The sequence below is a fragment of the Varroa destructor genome, unplaced genomic scaffold (genome assembly GCF_002443255.2).
Source record: "Varroa destructor unplaced genomic scaffold, Vdes_3.0 BEIS01000005.1, whole genome shotgun sequence".
NCBI lineage: Eukaryota > Metazoa > Arthropoda > Arachnida > Mesostigmata > Varroidae > Varroa > Varroa destructor.
Genome location: NW_019211458.1, coordinates 35,592,099 through 35,614,148, shown reverse-complemented (window position 1 = coordinate 35,614,148; position 22,050 = coordinate 35,592,099). Strand labels below are relative to the sequence as shown.

General features: G+C 41.6%; 1 protein-coding gene across 1 annotated transcript in view; it reads left to right on the top strand.

Moving 5' to 3' along the window:
- LOC111250596 (uncharacterized) overlaps positions 1 to 22,050 on the top strand; it is a 250,814-nt gene that overhangs the window by 138,488 nt on the left and 90,276 nt on the right. The window lies entirely within an intron of this gene.

The window sequence follows — 22,050 nt, the reverse complement described above, 5'->3', positions numbered from 1 at the left end:
TGTCAGCCGCTTTGGCTTCGACTCTGGCTGATGAGCCTTTCAACGGGGCCCGAATCCACAATGCTATGGCCGACAATATGGGTTCGACACGGCAACCATTGAGACGATTTAATGTTAATAAATTCAATGGCAACCGAGCCGTTATAGCATGGCGGACGTAATACGAAAAGTAAAGCGCATTATTCTTTCATACGGTACCTCGCTTAAAAACAATGCAAGTGCATTTATGTACCCAAACATGCGTATACGTATTTGTGTAGAACATAGTCAGGGCATCGAGAGTACGGCAATGACCTAGTCCAGGCCTTCAAGTCGATTGTTTTTGTTGCACGTCGGGTCTGATATACACGGGTATCCCTTAATGGCTGGCGTACGCGACCGGCATTTCTTTTAGCTCTCATTCATCTAATTGCCAGCAGCAGCGAGAGCGGCAGTGCCATCATCGCAAAAAGTAATCGGCCATTAAACAGAACGCAGTTTGAAAGTGAGCCCACGACGTACGAAGTTTCTCAGCGAGCGCCACACAGTAGCATAAAGGTATTAAACATTTGCTACTGGCTGTCGGTACGGCGACGATCGAATGCCCAGGTATTGGCCGAGTTGCGAGGAAACTATGGCATCGGGGATTGTGGATGTCGGCGATATCTTGAGAGAATTGAATGTAATCGTAAGATCTCTGTCCCTAGAAATGAGGAGCAGTAACCTCAAAATAACTTCGACGAAGATAAATAGAAAACAGTCAATACGAACAAATTCAATAAGCATTCACTGGCTGGGCCGGTTACACGAATGTTTCATAGATCGTTATGTTATTTGTTAATGTTAATGTTAATTTCGACAGACAAATGTATATTGAAACCCTAACGGAGCTTCACGACATTTAGTCGTCTGCTCGTCGACGGATGATCTGCTATAGTCATGATCCCTGTAGTTGTTTGTCACATTTGAAGTTGTTTTGCCAGCGCTTAAGACGAAACCGAAAACAAAAACGAAACAAAACTGGGTTTCATGGATGACCTTTGGTAGAATCAACACGACGAGTTCAACACACGAAATTTTTCTCGTTTTCTAAAACAATTATCTGTATACGATATCAGAAGAAAGCGGACGTTTCAATGGTAATAGAATTCGGAGTGGCGCTATTAAAGGTCGCACAGCCTAAGATGTATAATCTATGACAGCTACATACACTTTCATAGATCCTGAATATGATACGACAAGATATACACATAGTGTGTACGCTTTTTTCAATTTAGTTTTACATAAATAATCGTTCCTTGGCAATAGCTACAGAAGGTGACAATACGTAGTGGCGATGAGTGTCTTCCTAAGAGATGCTTGCGTACCGTATCACATCCATATCCCGTACGCTGACATTGAACTATTTAGTTATATTTTAAATTAGCGTGAAAAAATCAGACCAATGCCAAAAGGTGGAGATATCAAAATAATAACTGATCCTGTAGAAGCAAGGGAATGTAAAAGAGACATATCAACATCCACTAAACATTCAAACCCACAACGTGCGATCAGATACGCCGGAAGAGCCTCTATGCGTACAAAAAGTCCCGAAAAATGTGCATGCCCTTCGAAGGGCTTATCGTTTCCTAATCGCTGTTTCTGTTCAAAATTTATTTAATGAGTGGCCCAACATTGATAACTGAACAAGAAAAATGCATTTAGAAGACTGTCGGATGTATGAAACTGTAGCAGAAGCACAAAGGCAATATTAGGCAGATCTAGCTGCGCGACCTAGAACTAATCGAATGAAAAACAAGTTCGGAACGAGCGCAGCCGTTCACGACGTTCGTAGGCAACGTTCCGAACGACCAAAAACGTTACCGAACTTCATTAGGCGGGAAAAAAAAAACACTGAAAAGTTATTTCCCAAAGGTAGCCAAAAATCTGCAGCAAATCAAGGAACTATCGCGTTCTAAGGTTTGTGAATGTACGTCATATTCTGGCAACGGTAGAGGTTATCTCCGGACGAAAGAAAATCATTTTGGGAATGATTCTTGTGAAGACGTGAACAAAAGCTCAGTCTTCGATGACGATTGTTTGCAGCGATGAAGGGACAGTCAATTTAAATGGCACAATCAATCAACATGGTTAGCTTTGCTGGCCATTATCAGAAGACTATTGACCAAAACAGCGATAATTTTTAACGTCTGCAGTAGGGATAATTATTTTGCAATTCAAACTTTAATTACTGGGCTGTTGCAAGCGAATCCGGCGGAGTTTGAAACTGAATAAGGTTCAAGCTAGTTGGGCTAGAACGATGACTTTTTATTAGCTGCTAAAGGACCTCTTCTCTATCTTTACTTGCTTGTCCTAGCGCTCTGACAACTTCCGAACAGCTATATGCATAGCATCCGTGTTTCCATATGTAATTTGCTATCGCTTCTCAAGACGAGGTACGCTCGTTCGCCAATTGCTCTTTTTAATGTATCTGTTTTTAATGTAAAATCCTGTAGCCATTTGGACTTACATCGAAAGAATAAGAGAATTGAAGGTAAGATTGAATATTTCTCTGCTCGATCCAGGAGGTAATTGAGGGATGGCAATAATGTCTGTTCTTATTTTCAAAATAGCTAGACTGCGTGCTTTCGATTGCCGTGCCAATGATCTATGAATTCTATGAGACACTCAACATAGCAGGCTACATTCTCGGCGACTATCTTATAGTAGCAGATACCCCCTGATGTCCATTACAAGTACTCCTATCATCTTACGTCCTAAAACTACTCACTTCTGCCACCAAATTCGATTTTTTTTCAGGACGACGTCATTCTCTCGCCTGGTCACTTTTTGACGGGCAGTAGAGGTTGAGCCTCAATCGAGCTGAGTCGTTCATGGTGACCGCATGCTCCCAGCGGGTTCGTTGTTGATTCAAATTCCACCTGGAATACATCACATGCGTTTCACACTGGCCTGAAATCAATTCATAGGGGTCCATTTTTTACTCAGTTTCCGCATTTTCAGTGTTTTAGTCATAATACTTTAACACGTTAGATATGAAATGGCAAGTTCAGCTAAGAGAGCGTGAAGACTCCAAGGTCGGCTTTTGTGACAACCTTCCTCGATCGTGGCAATGCGTTCTTCAACGCTTCAGTCTCCGTTTTTGAAACGGCCAGTTAACTACTAAGTACTGTGTGTTCACCTAAAACCGTTTTTCCTAGAGTTTCGATGAATTTCCGCACTGCTGTGGCCCTCGAGCAACAAAAACGACCAGCGATTGTGAAGACTTATTTTTCCCGAAATAAACTTGACCCGTTTCCATTCGCAAGTTCCTAAAAAACTGGATTATTTATCAACCCAATTTCGTTGTTTAGCGGAGCGTAGTTCAAAAGTTATTCAGTATCAAAATCCGCCGTATTCGCTTATGATCGCTTAATATATGTAAATAAAAACATTTGATTGAAACATCCCGCTGGGGATATTCGATTTACATCGCGTGACTGCAAAAAATAACGTTGTACTATTTTTTGCTACAGGTAAACGCCTCTGCTGACCTACTAGCTTGTGCGTTGGTATATCCAGGAAATGCGTATGCAATTATAGGTGGACATAACACAGAGATCATCAAACTTCACCTACCCTAGACTATTTTCCTTCTATAGGATTTCGTTGTTTGCCGAAATTTTGTCATAGTCTCCTAATTGGAACTAATCATACTTATCGGCGAATCTGTTTACGATAGTAACAAAAGCAGGATCTTCATGTACCCCTAGTGCATGTTGCCCATAACGGTTATGGAGTACGTGTCAATAGCTGAGGTAAGCGTGGTCCATGGGGTCGAACCCAATCTAGAAGACACCACACGGCTTCAGTAGTGAAATCAATATTGCAACCCTGTAGCAGCCCGTGCTAATGGCAAGGTGGCGAAGAACGTGTATGTGCGGGGTATGCCGGAAGTGGAAGGAATAATTTTACCAGAGTAGAACGCCAAAAGGTAGCATCATTGACGAGCGTTAACTCCACGACCGTAATAGACCTTGACAAGGAACACTTTTATTTATTCCAGCATATTTTCGTATAAGGGTGACAACGTGTTTGACGCATCGTACCTGCGATAGGTAAACATAGTTTGAAGACGCTTTCGCACGCTACTGCATCTCTCGGAAAAAAGCTTTTTTATGTTTAAAAACTTTGCATTTTTGCTTTGTAAAGTAAACAGATACATACGTTTGCGGGATTTTATTTAGTCCATTGACTCCGTTAAAGAGCAAGTAGCAACAATACAGTACCAATTTATTGTTGCTTCAACGAACTCCAGTCAGGTCTAGACGTATCTATCTGAATTACTTGGTCTGTATGACTGTTTCTCATGGTCTTGCGTCTGGTCGTTCGAGACGAACCTTGGCCAGTGGTCTTAGCGAGTCACACGAAGCGTTTTAGATCGGGAGGTTAGAGCTAATGAATATGGGCGCTCAGAGTGTAAGATTGGAGAAGGACGAAGCTATACACAAGTAGAAAAACATTTTAAGAAGGAGCCAACCATCATTATTATGAGTTACTATTGACTAATTGGTAGCTGTTCGCTCAATAGGAATTACGTTTTACTACCATTTCTGACATTGCCACCATTATTAACATGGCAACTAGTGCTGTGGCTACGCTACTATGGTAATGGCGATAACCAAAATGGAGTATTTTTGCATTACGACGCCAAGTATGTATACAACGTGCTCCCATTGGCTGCCGCAGATCTTTACAGCTGATACCGTTAATCATCCTGTTAAATCGGTCGCTCTAGCTGATATAAGACCATTCGACGTCAAACAACGATTATCTCCGCTGACGATGTGCATCAAATGCACCTCGATGCTTACGTTCGTCCGATACGTTTCTTCATTGGGCGAGTAGCAGCGCAAGGGCACCGTTGCCGCTCCATCGCAGTACTCAATTGACGACCACCTGCAAGCGTTTACGAAATACGAACTAATACGGCTTGCAACTATTTTTACAGCGACCGCTACTAACATCTGCATCAACTGATTTCGTAGACGGCAGAAAGGGGGATGATGATGATGGAACACGGGCAGCGACGACAAGATCGTGGCCGAAACAATCCAGAACGACAAATAATCACGATATATCACTTCAGGATAAAATTGATGTTGGAAGTAAGAGCTAAGCCAATTGGACAAGCGGTTTGGACTCCGGTCACCAGGTAGTCATCATACGCGTCGGATCGCTTGTCCAATTGGAACGAGCCAGTCATTACGTATGGTTATCTCTATGTATATATAAATATATGCACAACGCTGACTACATCCGGTCAGTGTTAGAGACAGAAAAAAATCGCCGACAACTAGAAGCACTCCACATTCATCTGTCTGCCTCTATGCCCATCGATCGGTCTGTTCGCGTGCAGTAGACATTACTGTCTTGACAATGCAGGTACACAGTGCCGGCAGGACAACGAGCATTCAAGCGCTATCCTACCTTTGCGCTTCTTCTACCTTCCTTTCGACTTGAACTTGTTAACAGCCGCCTTTTGATCATAAGGACCATGATTGGAATAACATTAATAACTGAGATGATATTCAACGCTACAGAAAACATACTTAAATAACATGAATATACAGTTAAATAGATTTCGTGCATTTCGACAAGCATTGCTGTTGCAACTGTCAAGCCGTCCACATGCGTATCTTGGAAGCAGATGTATATAAATGATGACCTGTGGCCACACCTGAGCGCGGCGTGACCCTGTTGTATTTTGCTTGTCGCACGTGCGAACTAGAGCAGCGTCCTTGCTTAGCATTCGGCAGCGCAGCGACGGTGGCCGTGGTAAGCCACTGCACTAATCTCACTGCCGGTTCATTTCAAGCAAGCTCGCCTAATCAGGATGTGTCTCGCTGTTATCCTACAATTCGAACAAAAATAGGGCAACCGTTGAAAAATTATGTAACTGTTGAAAAGTATCTGACGCTTATTGATGCTTGCATGTAGACATAATATATGAAGTTTTCAGGCCCTTGTTGTGGCCATACTGCCTTGTGTGGCTCGCATATCGTTGCCGCTTTAACAGTTGCCGATGCTGTGAGAAAATGATTGTCAATGTTGAAACAGATCATAGAAAAGGCACTTAACAACGTGTCATCAGGCGAACTTTTTTTTTATATTTTTCTACATTTTTTTACCGCAAAAACTATTAGACCCTTGAATTGTTTTAAAATATTCACATTACATATGGTATACCATTATCGCATTAACTAAAATGTATTTTGGAGCGTTGATTTCAGAATAACTAGCTGGTATAAAACTGATCATGACGTAGCATAGAACTAAAATAAATCTATTAAGTATTAACAATTTATTACGAGTCCTCGAACAAAAAATGTCTCACCACTATTCAGGTGGTAACCGGAAGGAACAGTTACGTAAAACCTAGTGAAAGTTATCCTGCTAACATGGCATAGGAAGTATAGTTGACAATTTGTAATAACAATAATAATAAAAACAACTTTAGCGGATTTAGTCACGCGGCCCACATTATTTACTATTTAGATTCACTCCTAGGTAGCATTTAAACCCACAATAAACGTGTCCTTTGTGGAAATGGTGTGTGCCTGTGTGGCAGACAAAGCGGAATCGGAGCCTCAGAAAATGTTTTCATAGATTAAACCTTATGTTAATTTATGTCGTCGCATTGTTCCAGTATGTTTGTTATTTATAAAAGCTGCTTGATTTGCCATTTGTCAAATATATCTTCAAGCACCATTAGTTTTAATCGTTACAACTTCCTATCTTGAGGCGGCACTCGTTCGTTGATTGACGTATATCAAAATCAGATAATTTTGCTATTATCAAGTTAACATAGTCTTGTTATTATGATAAACTATGGCATCATAGATACGACGTAGGCCGAGTGCTCTTAACCACGATGCCTAAAAAACTTAAAAGTTAGTCCACATAATCGTTGTAGTTCACACATAATCTACTCTTAAATAGCTCCGATGCTGTAAAATATACTATATGAAATAGAACTGCTAACAAAAAAGGCCGTTACTCATTCGAAGGACCAAATTCAGACTTGCTTTTTTATTGTTGTAAACGTATCAACGAAAATATATACTACCATCTTTTTATTTCGCAAATACGTATATGTATATATATATATATATATATATACATGTATTGAAAACAGTTTACTTTAGCATGTTTTGCAAATATTTTTCAGTGATTTGTAGCATTACTTTTTTATTAATTATGTAGCATACCGGTGAGAAATGGTTAGGTAGAAACTGCATCGAAGGTCGAAAGTTTTGCACTTAAAGGTAGTATTACCATCTACCTTGAAATAAGTGAAATGAACACAACTTGAAATGAAAAAAAACAAAAGCAACGTCCACATATTGACTAAGGTGTTCCCAGCCGATGCGAGTGCCATTATACATTGTTATTGGTAGCAGGCAATATTGGCGTTAATCGTAAGAACTAAATGTTTATGATCGATATAATAACAACACTTGTTTTTTTAATTTCTAATTTCTTCTATTAACGTTCCCATAAGAGATAAGCCGTGCTGTGCGTAACAGTATTCCTTTTGTATATTCATCCAACGATTTTATTTCAATACTAGGTAAAATCGCTACTTTTTGGGGTAGACACGTAATAGCGATGTCGAGGTCATTTAGGTCGTCTGTGCAGGCGCAATGAACGACCACAGCATGGCTGACATAATCAACACAAAAAATTCCATATTTATTTTCAACATTTACAGTTATAGTCTGAATATTTGGTTGAAACCGTTATTTATTTGGTTACAAATATTATAGCATAGAATCCCAGTTTATTCAGATCTTAATAACTTAAAAATTATCTTAATTTTCGCTACTTTTTACATCTGATACAAGCATCGCTTTGAGCCCTAGAATGATACGTGATAGTTGCTACGAACACAACATTCGCGAGGTCGGTACCTTCTAGGTTGTAACGGCATACCATTTGACCATATATCAACGTAACGACTGGCGTTTGGAGAACAATCGTTATTGCCCCATCCTATTCATGGAAACCGATGCCCAAAAAAAAACACCTTACAATGGTCCCCCTGGGAGACACCTGGTACAATGTTAACTTTTCTTAAAAAAATCCGTACGTATACGAGACCCAACTTGTTATTCATCCTTTTGAATGGTGACGAAATTGATACGGAAACGTTAAACAATACCTGCTCACAATACGAGCGAAATATATTGTTCGAACACAAACGGTCTCTACAGAACTAAGCGTACCGCCAAAGTTTGTATTTGAAGCTGCCGATTTGTTAGCATGTCTAGGATACCTTTTCTTTCAAAGGATCGATTGACCGAGCTTTAATTCATGACCAAGGATATTATATGTTATTATTTAACTTTTTTTGTTGTTTAACATTTGTTAATAGTACCACTGGCGAACGATGAGAAATATATCAAATTCATGACTCGCCATCTTTTCATTGCTAAGCTTAGTTAGAAACAGCAATGTTTGTTGTCACATAGCGCCAATAATTTATGTTGATGGTGACCGGCTCATCGTGAGAAGGAAGTTACCGAACTTTGTTTTTTACACACAAACGTGTTGACTGGCACGAAGGTTGTTAACAAATAGCATAACAAAAAACGTCATGGTTGCGCATACACGTTTGGTACCACAAACTCAATAGCGATTTGCTTCGCCGAGTGCTCGCGGATGAGATAAATATTTTTCACTGGTTTTCTCTTTTGTGGATAATTCAATAAAAAAGCTCGTAATAATAAAAAAATGACCATTTATTTGTTAACTCTTAGTCTCATTAGAACGACAATTTGGTGTTAAACCGAATACGCTTTGTTTTAGCTGAAAGGCGTCCAAGAGACGAAGACGAAGAACTGAAAATAGCAAAGGCAAAGTAAACGGCACCAACATCTTAATTTCTACCGCCTCTCTCAGTGCTGTCAGATTTGAAGGGACTTTAACAGCGAAAGGACACGTTGCCAAAGCTAGTAAATGCGGAGTCTGTCATTTCAGTAGCATCAACAGCATTGGTCACACTAACGCCCACAACGCTTTCGTCGTTTATACAGAACCCTTGTTCTCGCCTTTCCTTCGTCAGAAAATTTCAATGGGAAAATCTTTGCTTGATTTAGTGTGTTTAAACGGCGTAACGTTACGATACGCTCTGCGTTGCCAGAGGGCTCTATCAACCGAAAGCTATTCACTGCGTTGATATTTATCTATTGTTATGTTGCGTTAGGCTACACGTTTATATCGCCCGCAAAAATGAACACGTCCGTCCAATACTATATAGGTACATGCTTCAAGTTCTTCCTCCGACATCTCAGTTTAAACGGGTGGCCCCTTCCGGCATGAAACGAAGAGGCCACCCGTTTAATTGGGGGGTACTAGTTGACATATTTATACATTTATGACTAATTCTACAACAATTATAATAATACCTATGATTATTATTATTATATTCTGACATACATAGGCGAACGTTCTCGACTGAGTGTCGTATTCCGTTTTCTAGCTTTATGAGTTGATATCTCCTAAAAATTATGCATTCCTGTTCTAAAATCAAGTTACCATTCGCCCAATGGCTGCCCTCGTCCCTGTTGGTCTACCTTAGGCAAGCAGCGTTCCACATTACGCCTACGTAAACTGGACACAGCCGAGTGTGTGTGTGTGTGTGTGTGTAAAAGAACATCGCGTGCACACGCACCCTTCGGCCGACGTCGCGAAGGAAAGCGCAGAGAAAGTACGATCGGCCCGCCTGTTTCGTCCTACAGGCGCCCGATGTAGCCGTCGGTCGCTATGCAGTGGTATTACGGAAATAGAGTGCAGTAAGCCAACACTTTCGAGTCATTTTTTCTTTCCTTTTTGCAAGATGCTCTATGCTAGTTTCGAATTTATTGGCTTTTGAGCCCAACGCGAAAGTAACAAGGTTGATCCCTCCAATACTTCGTTTTATAGGACACACATACACACACGGGGGCATTTTTAGTGTGAATCGATATTCTACGTTCATGGCAATGGAGCGGTCCTTGCTTCCGACCTTTTTTACCTTACGATTTGTAGTACTTACATAAAACGCTTCGTAAACATTTCTCCAAAAAGTAGCTATAAATACAACCAACTACAGCTATAAACTATAAAACGACAGTTGCAATGACGCTATGATAAATGGCAAGCTGTGATTCCTGCTACCAAAACAATAACAACACCTGTTGCAATCGTTAGGGTAGCGTGCTTTTACGCCACGACATTATCTTTCCGTCGTCCAAGCCGCAGCCGCCGTTCTGACTTAGGCGTAAACAAAACGATAAAAAGAAACACAATAGAGTACTACAACCGACTAGACCCATTAACAGACAAAGAGAGTGCGTAGTATAATATAATTACCGAACAGATACATAGGTACATGCATGCCCTATTATATATATATATATATATATTTACTATAATAGCTGTGTATTTTTCGCTGCCTTCTTGACCACTGTTACTTGCCAGCCCGCTGCCATTGGCGTCTGCCTATTTTAGCAGCGGCTGCCTACTGCCATGCCGCAGTAGGAACCGCATACGGCCTTCCGTGGCCTGAGATGCGAATGCTGTATTGTAGTGACATAACAACCGTCGGTGGTATAACGGTGGCTATTCGAGGTCGTGACTATCTGGAGCTAACGCTCGTTAGACACAATGCATCCGCCTGCTTGGTTTGTTTGTTGAAAATTCGGACGTTATAATTTGCGCAAAGGAATCGTTGTACGAATAACCGCAGTATACAGACCCGCTAAAAACTGGCGATAATGACTAGCACTACTCCGCTTGCCCAAGGACCCACTCATCAAGTACATGAGCTGTTAGTCTAACTCAGTCTTCCGCTCAGACGAAGCCACTAACTAGGGCTTATTACTACAATATGACTAGGTAACAATAATATAATAAACAGGTGGATCCTTTATGAAAGAAAGCAATTAGCGGGACCGATACAGCACTTGCTCATAAAATCCTTGTCACTCCTTTAAGGACGATAACGCTCTGAACACGACTCGTACTGTTAGTAATAGCGACAATATGACGGACGGAAACTATACGTCTTGCGCTTGCAATACCTGACCAATGCTTAGCTAAAACTACACGTTGAACAAATGCCGTGGAGGAACTTCTTCCAGTAGCAACAGTGACCCCCTATAGATTAATTGTAACAGGCACTAAGTAATTAACGAATATGATGTTAGTTAAAACAAAAGCCGCCGACAATGTGCGAACGATAACCCATATGTTGTTGAAAGATATGTTAGAAGCATGCTGTGAAAGAACTATCAACCACCTCAGGCTAAATCTGTCGATTTAACAGAATTGATTGTTAATAACAAAGCCTAACTCATGTAAAAACGCTCTCATTTTAAATATCAACCAAACAGTCTAAAATCAATGGTAAAAGCTAACTCAATGAAGGATACATACGTTACAAACAAAAATAACCTTTAAGGCCTTCAACCTCAGTGTATTCTATACTTGATCCCTACATTTTTCCAGCTGGTGTCACTTAACGATTGTTACATTTCTCGGTCGCCGTTGCGACAATAACAGCGCCGCTGGTGGCAGCTTCTTCAAGCGTTCACCCCCCAATCGTGACGAAAGAGAAACTCGCTCCGATGTGGTTTATGTTTTTTAAAAAGTTATGACATGAACGATTTAGCTTTGAGCTTCTGGACCAACGATGCAACCCGAACGAAGACCTTTGTAGATAAGAATAGGTGGAGATCAATTCGTACATCGTTGTTAATGTATGAAGCTGTGACGCCTCGTAGATCACGGGCGTCAGATGTCGTAGCGAAATATATACAAGAGAAACCGCTCTCAAAGTCTTCGTTGACCGGCGACTTTGAGAGCTGAAGTAAAAAATGTCCCCATACATTTCGGTGGCATTGAAATAGTAGCTTGTCAGCCATTTTGAGTGGCTATTGAAATCTAAGCTTATTAAAACTGCACTTTAAAATGTTAGGTATACTTTGACTAATAATAACATATATTTAATTGTACATGATAGCCATTGAGTATAATTTATGGCGTTACACTGCACGATACTACGACAATATTCTGCTGATATATCGTCAATGCTCCGTGCATTTAACTATAGTGTCAGTGGCTAATGCATGATTCATAGGTTAATCTAAAATCTATAAAAAAGAAAATTTTTATCAAACCATATCTAAATACTATGTAGCAATATATGTCACGATGTACTGCGTACATCCTCCTCTCTATACACACAAGCTATAGGCCCATACATTCAACTAACGATGATCTGTGAGGTGAATCCACTATCAGCCATTTTGCCGCGAGAAATGAAATTTATGACCAAGGACCGTTCGCAAGAATTGTGACATGTAGCTCGCTAGTAATGCATGGCCCAGTGAAGGCTGTCTTCGGCGATTTTGGTGTCGATAAGGTTTACAGCATGTACTACTTTCAATATAACTGCTGTTATTCCAATACAACCCGAAGCGGCAACACCTATACTATTTGAACTTGTACAGTTTAAAAGATTAGCTCCTTTCTTATCATTTCGAGTCGTATCCAGCGCATTCACTTCCAATGATGTTTTATTTAAGAATTGCTAGTAAGTTGTTGTATTGAGTAACGTTCCATTCTGTTTTTGATTGTCCCCGTATAATTGCTATGGTAAAAGCGTTCGAATTGGGTGTAGATGCTAAACATGTAACGGATTAGCATTTACGACTGTTAAGTTCCAAATTATCTGTCGTCCTAGTATTACGTGGCGATGGACCCACACAGCCAGATCTGCGGAGTCCTGTGCTGGGACATCGGTCAACCACCCGCTTCGGATCATACAAATCCGCGCCTTTTACTCGTTTCTTCTTTCTAATGCCACGACATCTCTTTTAGTTCTCATTGACATTTGCATATCAAATACCGTATAGGCGGATACATTATCTTGCATACCGTTAGATATACACTCTTCACCGATAATAGAGGCAATCTACAGTAACAAAAGATACATTTATAGTATGGTTGTGGAGGCGGCAGCGGCAACGGGCAGTACGTATCTTTAACGTTAACTAAGCGAAACAACATTAGGAGATTTCGAGAAGCAGAGCCTACCATAACCGATATGTGCACGCCACCATTGTTGAGTGAAAAAATCTGACGTAGCAAGATAACTAAGCAAGGAAGGGATTGAAGGAGCGAGAAGAAAGGGAGTGACTTCACGCTACGTGATCGTTATATATTAATATGAATCCCTCTAAGTGAAAGGGAAAAGGACGCGGTATACGCGAGCTATAGGACCGCTTGACCTACTGCGGCTGTAGCCGCTATTGCACGACAACAAAAGTGAAATGACACTAGCCACTTGGCAGCGCTTTCCTTGTAGTCGGCTGAGCGACGAATCGACCTACCTGTTGCTCGAACAACCGGGCGACTTTATGCTTGGCATTTTTGCGTTGCCCTTATCTCACGACTACCCATCTGACCTTGCCTGCCTCCTGACATTTCCTTCGGTTTGTGGTATGCCAGACCTGCTTTTGGGCCCGCTACCGAGACGGCACCGTTTTGCGAATCCCATTAGAACTATTGCTGCAGGCGTGGCTTCTATGTCCGCCGCCGCCGCCGGGAGCACCCCCAAGCGCACTGACCGCTCGCCGTCGTGGGTGACGGTTATGTAACAGTTTATCATTCTCAGTTACGTTTCTTTCTGCTTTGGTAGTTATCTCTGTACCGCGTGTTATGTCTGCGGCATCTATCCAACTTCATCTATATTCCTTCTAATTATTCGTGAGCACAGGATCTTATTACTAACAGATCGTAACATTCTATCGTGTATTAGTCGAAGCGGATGCAGCACCGAATCATAGTCGAGTAAATCGAAATTGAACCTATTGTACTGTATTTTATGGACGATACGTGTTGTTGGCAAAGATTTTCCCTTTGACAAACGGTACCTAAACAATATTCACTGCTTCCAAAGGCGTATGTATTATACAAGGTATGTGCATTCAAACAAGGAAGCATTCATTACCGATTCATGACGATAAGTTTAACATTGCTATACACTGTTTATTATATATCATAATGTAAACACAGAATTCCAGTATCGTTCTATACCGCGAAGGTGGTAAAATGTAATGAGTTCTACATTCTCTCTAATCAAATGTCGAGAATGGCTTTGCAATGTTTTTGCGGTGCGGTGGAATTAATTGCATCTTTGAACTATCATTTGAGAACGAGTGTAACTTCTTCAAGCAAGTTACGCGATATTCAAAGTTTCAAAGAACATACTTATCTAATGAACAGACAACTAACTACAGAGTACATAATATAATTAAGTCCATCGTGATGAGGACGTTGAGGGACGTTTTCTCGGGCCCTCGGAGGGAAAACTACAAAGCCTAAAAAAACTCTAGCATTCAAAGGTAGACAAATACCTCTTGTTCTATGGTTATCTGTGGTACGCTTTAGTATAATAAAAACGAGACCACAGCACAAGGGACCCAGTTAAACCTGACTAAATTCACCCCATAGGTGAGGCAAGTTTACTGGGTAGGATCCGAAAAAAATGTAAAATTTTCACTACGAGTGGTGTAATACATACATTTCTGTTTGCCTTCCCTGCGATCGATATCTACAAAGGTGTTTCTAAGAAATGTCAATAATTTTGTACGTTTATCATTTGACCTACATACTGCATACACGAAGAGGTCTAATTTTTTTTTCATTTTTTTCGAACTTGATATCAATAATAGTATCGGTTTCTTTATCGGAACTCGAGGGTGATTCGCATGTTATATTTGCATACGTTCGCCCTTGTTAAAATTCACAACTTCCAATTTTGGTTTCTTCTGTCGACCGCAAATATAAAAATGCGGATCTCACGTCGCTAATTACTACTCATCTGAAGCAGCGGGCACGCATGAAGATTTCAACCTGGTATGGGCATTTCGAAATCCGCTGGCCTTTAGTATTTATACCATATCTGTGCAAAACATCGGTCATTCTGTCCCTTTGATAGAAAGAAAGCACTTAAAGAAAACAGGCATGAGACTTGCAGCAAGAAACGAACCCACAATCATAGCTTTTGCTATTCCAGACCAACGAAAGCTTCAAGCTTTCTGCGTGCACGCCAGACGCCTACGGTGGCCATTGGAATGGGCTGACGGGGCGCTAAGGGAGACAGGAGGGGCAGAGGTTATGGCAAACGTGAAGGGGTTAACGCTTTTAATGGGAAAGGGCAACGCGTAGTAGTTTGGGGTCTCGAGTCATGGGACGTATGCTAATGTGGTCACGGAGGTCTAGTTTCGCGGCTGGTACCGGCAGTCGTCTGAGTGACAGACAGCGATTTTGGTTAGAAACACCGAAGACCACCTGCCAACTAGGCCACCAACAGTGACAGGACGAGGATGGGAAGCCCTGCAAGAAACGGGCGATGCCGCAGACGACGCATAAGCGAATGACGAAGATTGTAAGTGGCAGCTTCGTGACGCAGGAAAGACAGTGGATCCGGATACTTTTTCAGTCCCTGTGGACGACTATGGCACAAGCAGTTGGTTGGAGCGAAACGAGGATCTGGGACGTAGCGCCAGCAGCCAGGAACATATTCGCCCCTGTCGGCGGAATCTGACGTCTAGCTTCCTCTTCCGTACAATAGTCTGTACTCGCAACCGCAATCGACCGCCAGGAATGTTGGATTTTATAAGGTAGATCTACGAGAGAAATATAGGGTTAAGGTCAACTCAGACGCGAAGTGACCCTCAAGTAAACGACTCGTAAAATTCAACATTTCAAAGAACTGTTTCTTTTTGTCTCGATACATTCTTACAATTACGAAGATCAAGGCAACATGACGATACGAGTTGTTGCTGTGTGACTCAGTAGAACTCTAGCTAGTTTTTGTTCCCGGCAGCTGCTTATATACGCAGCTATAACTGCAGTCACCCGCTGTCGGTCAAATCCTTTTGCTACCTAAACATCAAAATGGAAGTGGTTCTTTTTGCCTCGATCTGATTTATAGCACGGTCTCTGCTAGCTGGTTCGTTGCATACGTCAGAGTTTGTGACTGTACCTAAGGTGTACACGCAGCCCTTACAACCCCAGACTTAGCAATTCTGTGTTTTTTAACATGTTCAAAGGTTCGACGATGGGAAAGGCTACGCAGAACCATAGGCTGTAGTTTATGTTGAAACTTGGTCGATTGAAATTGAAGTACGTTTTTAAGCTACTTCTTATTATGCCATTCTAGATTTGATATCTACGTGTGACAATCCGCTCAAATGTAACGCGACAAATGTACGCTGTATTCACACGAAGTGATAAGCTCAAGCGCTTAACTAGCGACCTATTTTAAATAGGTGGATGAGATTCAATATTTATAAATTGTCACAGCTGAGTATAATGATCTTGAAGGTGCAAACGAAGTATATTGCTTTACCCAAAAATATACAGAAAGAAACTAAAGTTAGCTAGTGTCCTACCTCGGTAGTCGTCGTCTCATTCCATCACCAGGTGATTTTATTATACCGATCACCCGAAGATGTAGTATAGAATGATATCGAGTTATTCCGCTCTTCTGTGGTCTGTAGCAGACCGTCAGTCAACGCCAGCAGTGCATTGTCTAGACTGACCGTATTTAGAACAGAGCAATTTTAAATAAGCCTGAACCAGTCTTACTCTCTGACTGTATCCATTTCCATTACGTTGCTGCCGTCGTTAGATTACTCGTAACATAAAGTGCTACAATCCAGTAGCCGACCCGTTATAGTTCGGCGCTGTCGGCCTTTTGCGACAATGATATGAAAATTCTATATGCGGGCAGTTTTTTTCCCAAAATTGTACTCGAATCATCCTGAATTGCTGGCATTGGCTTTTTCTCCTCGTCTTTGAAAAGACTAGGACGGACGGCGGATGAGCTGTGCTCTATCCAGGAGAAGCGGATCGAGGCTATTCTCGAGGCCAACCAGAACGATGCAGCACTAATGCCTTCCTTTTTCGAAATCTCACAACACCGTCAACAGCGAACAATGAAACTGAACGAAGCGCAGCTATACAGACGTCCCAATGAGATTCACTTAGCTACGTTGGAACGCATGCAGATGTAGACGCACGTAGTATAGGCACAAATCTCGCTCAATGGCTGCTAGTTGAATCAAGGAAGACAACAGCTTCGAGAAGCGACATCAACCTTCGTCCAAATCGTATTCCCCAACCCGCTCTGAGGCCGAAATTTATTACATGTCATTAATTTTTCGAAACACCCCATTTCGAACTACCCTGGGTAAGTAACACATGCGTCCGATTCACCATTGTCATCGTCGGTGGCCTGTAGCAGCGTGTGATCTGTTTTCCGTTAGAATAGCAGAGAACCGGAATTCGTCTGGCCAGTGTTTTCATCGAATCACCACGTAAAACGTAGAGGCAGGTTGATGTGATCTTTTAAGGGGTCACAGTCAGAGTACGCGTGGCTAATTTGGTCCCTTATTCAATTTGAAAACTATATTCTCTCATCAAGTGAAAAGCAAACGAAAGTAAGAATAGATATGGCATGTCCAAGGCCACTGGAAGCTGTTGTTGAAGCACTGGCCATAAAGCGTGAAAATGATGAAGTCAAAAAGGCTATTGTTACCATCAACTTTCAAATGAACAGGTTTACTGTGTCGTGCCGGCTGGAAAGTTCATCGTACAGGCCTGCATCTACATTTTCAGCGCTTTCTTTAACGAATCAGATCTCAAATCAACTTAGTTTTAATTGAACGCACACTTTGTGTACGTTACTCTCACTCCAAATACGGCTGGTACAAGTAAGTTAACAGTGCCATCTGTTTTCACTACAGATAACAAGTAACGACCTGTCAAAGGCTGAATGAAAGCCGAAACGTTCGCAACCGTCTTTGTGACTATACTTTGCAAGTCTCGTAACATTTTGGCGATCCAATAGTCGAACCCAGAAATCGATACCACAAGCTTTTTCGGAGTTCGAGATCCATCTGTCATACACAGGACGATGATTTTTTCAGAATAGTTACAGTTAACATGGCCTAGTCTAGGAAACAAGCAAACGTTTTTCGGCCAGATAATATTTGTACGTATCGTGTCTAAGCGCCTGAGGAGCGTAAAACAAGCTTTCGAGCTTGTTTCGAGGTCTGGCGGCAAAGAAGCCAAGAATGGGGCCACATCCGAGTTTTGAGCTTCTTCATTGAACATCGAAAGAAGCACGCCGTCCAATGAAAAAAAATCCGTCTATCAATAGCCGTAACTAGTTTATAGCAGGTTTAGAGAGGGAGACCCTGTATGCACTCCATTCGGTACAAGACGTTCAAAAAAATCAACGCGGGTACCGAATTGAATGAGTCAGCGGTAAGGGAATTACGCTCTCCGAACAGTTGAGAGCAGTTCAATGGGTAACGGGCTAACAGACGTACGAGTAAGCGAGTGGTGGTAAACAAAATAATAACGGTCGTCTCTTCCCGCCATTACCACGGCTTATCTGCGATTACAGCCGTGATTACGACCGTTTACGGGACAGAATGACCATGGCGAACGTCAGCATCATGGTGATTCGCCACCGAGCGAAGGCTGTACGTTGAAAAACTCCCGATTCATTGTGTTTGCCATTATACGATCTAACACAGAAGAATATTTACGTTAGCAAAAGGCCGAACCCCATCTCGGCACATTGTTCCACCATTGTCCGGTTATGCTATCTTCGTGAACCTTTCGTATTCTTGCATCACACAACAATGCCGGTGTATACATATGTAACGCACCCAAATTAAGCGAACATCAGCATCTATGCTTCGCTGAAAGGTCCACAAGGGTGTATATTAAATATTAGAATTACTACGATAACGTTACGTTTCGGTATAACCTCGCTCACGATATTATTGTGAAAACGCTGGATCATTTGCAATACCTAACGTTACTATAATAATAGTTCTTCTTCTTATTATTATAAAAAGGAGGTCGCGAGAATGGAGGAACGCGAACCCTATACAAATGCCCGCATCTCAATTTCGACTGGTCAGAAAAGTCCAACAAAGAGTCGTAATTTCTAATAACTTATCGTTTTTGCTATATTCTATATTAAGTCACTAAATACAGAGGGTAATCTATTAGCCTTAAACGTCCCTGGCTCGAATCATCGTCGAAATGGCGACAGCCGTCGCGAACTTAAACGCACTAGTAATAATAACGTTAATGGCCGAGCACGACAAATGGCATGATCACTTAAAAGTGACGAAGCCACCAGCAGAAATAAAGCCATTACCGAAAGGCACAACCGTCCGCGCTATTGATGAGCGTGGGCCGCCAGCTGTAAACATTGGCATCGAAAGGATATTGTAAATTGATGGTCAGATGAAAGTGGCGGAAGTTCACCGAGCCAAAATTCGAAGCGGCTTATTGGAACTATCGTGGTAACGACAACGTGGTGTAATTTGTGTAGCTTGATAACAACACGCAGATACCTTGCCGCTAGGGCAAGGACGGATCGCTATTGTTAGAGGCCCGATAATTGTAGTGGAGTAGAAAGAAGCTGCTATCGCTGTAGCATCCGTGTAGTAGTTGCACTGTCTGCGATAGTCACGTTAGCGATGGAAGTGGGGGTCCGTTCGGCTGGCCACTGTTTCGGTAGGCCACACATCATTTCTCTTTACTACGGAAAGGAGAAGCCTTCACTCCGCCATCTGCATTCGTCTTCTATCAAATGCAATATACGATCTCCTAAAAGAAGAAACAGCAGCGACAGTTGAATGGTCGTCTTAATAATGGACGTCACCGGTGGCATCGGCGGCGTTTGCAGTAAACGCAGTTAAGCGCGAACGAACGCATCTTGAAAACTCAAACTGTGCAATGTTTTTAGTGCAGCAAATAAAAATGTAGAAGGGGAGCAAAGACAGTTTGTTGTTTATTAGCTGAGACCTTACTGCCAGCTCGCTTAATAAAGTCCGGGGGGATTGAGCTGTGGTAGGAGAGAGTTCGCCCATAGAAATGTGGCCGTTGTTGGCGGTGACATTACTGCGAATCGTGTGGATAATAGGAAACACTTAACGTACATATTAGTTGAATTGGTGGGCCTGCTCACGTCGCGTTGGGTTATTTATAGCCAAAACTTATTATATGGAGAGCTATGATTTTGGATTTGATCTAGCGCACCCCCCTTTGTATGTGTCATCGTTTGCGTATCGAACCGAAGAGCTCATATCGGCGATCGGCGAACGACACAAACGATTATCTTCATATAGAAGCAAAGCTATTGAAACTATTTTTAAGTTGATAATAGCCGTTACTTTCTTGATTTGCTCAAACCTGTAGCACATGCTCTCCTTATCTAACTCTGCCGCGTCACATACATACATAGTTTGTAATTTTTACCTAAGTTGATTGACTAATCTTTCGTTGTTTGTATTCCCCTATATAAACATATTATTACTTGACGTCCATTTAATCTTCTTTTTTGCGTGGAAGTTTTTACTAAGGCGAGCTTTTCGGTTGCACAGTTGTGTGGTACGCGCTCGAGTGTCGATTGTACAGAAAAAATGCCCATATGTTCCATCGAAGCTCAGATGGCAAGTATAATGCGAACCCATTTGAGATTCTCGCGTCATGAATTTAGGTAAGATTGGAGCCTTTTGTAGGCCTTTACATAAAGACAGGCCTAAAATGGAACTAGATTTGAATACATAATCCAAAATGCCTAAGCAGCGTAAATTCGATCTCTGCCGTGGGCTCACTGTCATGAAAGTCATTTCTCGTATTAACTATATAGTGTATTCAATAGTTGGCCGAAAGAGTTCAACAGCTATGTGTCGTTAGCAGCTGAGAATTCGGTAAATAGTTATATCAAGACTTTGGATGTTCACGATGGTGAACTTGAGCGTTGTCAGGGAATAATTAGCGAAAAAATGAGAGAGAGAGTAGGTGCAAGCCATCGAAAATCGGTAAAAACAATGGACGAAACAACAGTTTGTTAGCGATGCTGTCCCTTGAAGAATGGAAGAAATTAGGAATTAGAAGACCGGGAGTGAGGTAACCACACATCAGACTCTCGAAGAGAAGAACGAATAGTTATGATGACGGAAATTTTTGAGTAAAACAGAGCATGTACACTGAGCTCATTGTTGGTTCAATATGAAGTTTCTTAAAACAACTATCGGCCAATGATAATGAAAACGTTGAAGGCGAAAAAGAAGGGGTACCTCACGAACCGGGTCCAGGGCACGTAGAAACACGCGTATTTCTACCAATCCTGGATAAATCAAACAAGAAAAAATGCTGAAAAGAATTTGCCCAACTATTACTAACAAAACGTCCGTCTGAAACCTATCATCGTTATAGAAGAAATATGGGTACGTGCTGCCCACCAGCAAAGGATCAAACAAGCAGGTGATGCCAAATTGGAGAAAAAAAAATACCTATATGCGATTGCCGAACAACTTCAGCCGTGCGCTGATGTTCGGGAGCGTTCGTTATTGCGATATATTAACCGAAATAATCAATGCTATTATCTCGAATATCCGAGAAGTCTTGATTACTTAACGAGTGCCTCATCGCCATGCTCCAATCACCCCTTGAATTGAAGAAAACAGCATCAAGCAATGGCTTCTTCCTCCATGTTCTTCTAATTGTAGTCTGTATGATTTAGAATGCATCCACGTAACATCTGTGACAAAGACGATAAATACCATAACCTACTTTACCCTTGATTAGCTTAAAAAAAAATTAGCTTAAACATACCATTGATAATGAGGTTGGGCATCGTAATGCAAATCGTAGGTACACAAATGTTGAATAGCTTCCAAAGAATTTACTTGAATTTGAAAACAATCATAGGGAGCACATCTAGCATATACGAAAATATCGTAGTCCTATAGTACACAATTTAAGGGTCACTCAAGTTTTTCGACCAGCTAACGACCTTGGCAATATAATATAAAAGGCGAAGCGCTTGAAGCTATGGAAAAAAGAGTTCGTCATAAACGATTACTGCAGTAACCCTCGTCACGAGACAACGCATCGACAAAAGCAGGCCCATCGAAAAGGGAGTCAGTTCCGGCTAACAAA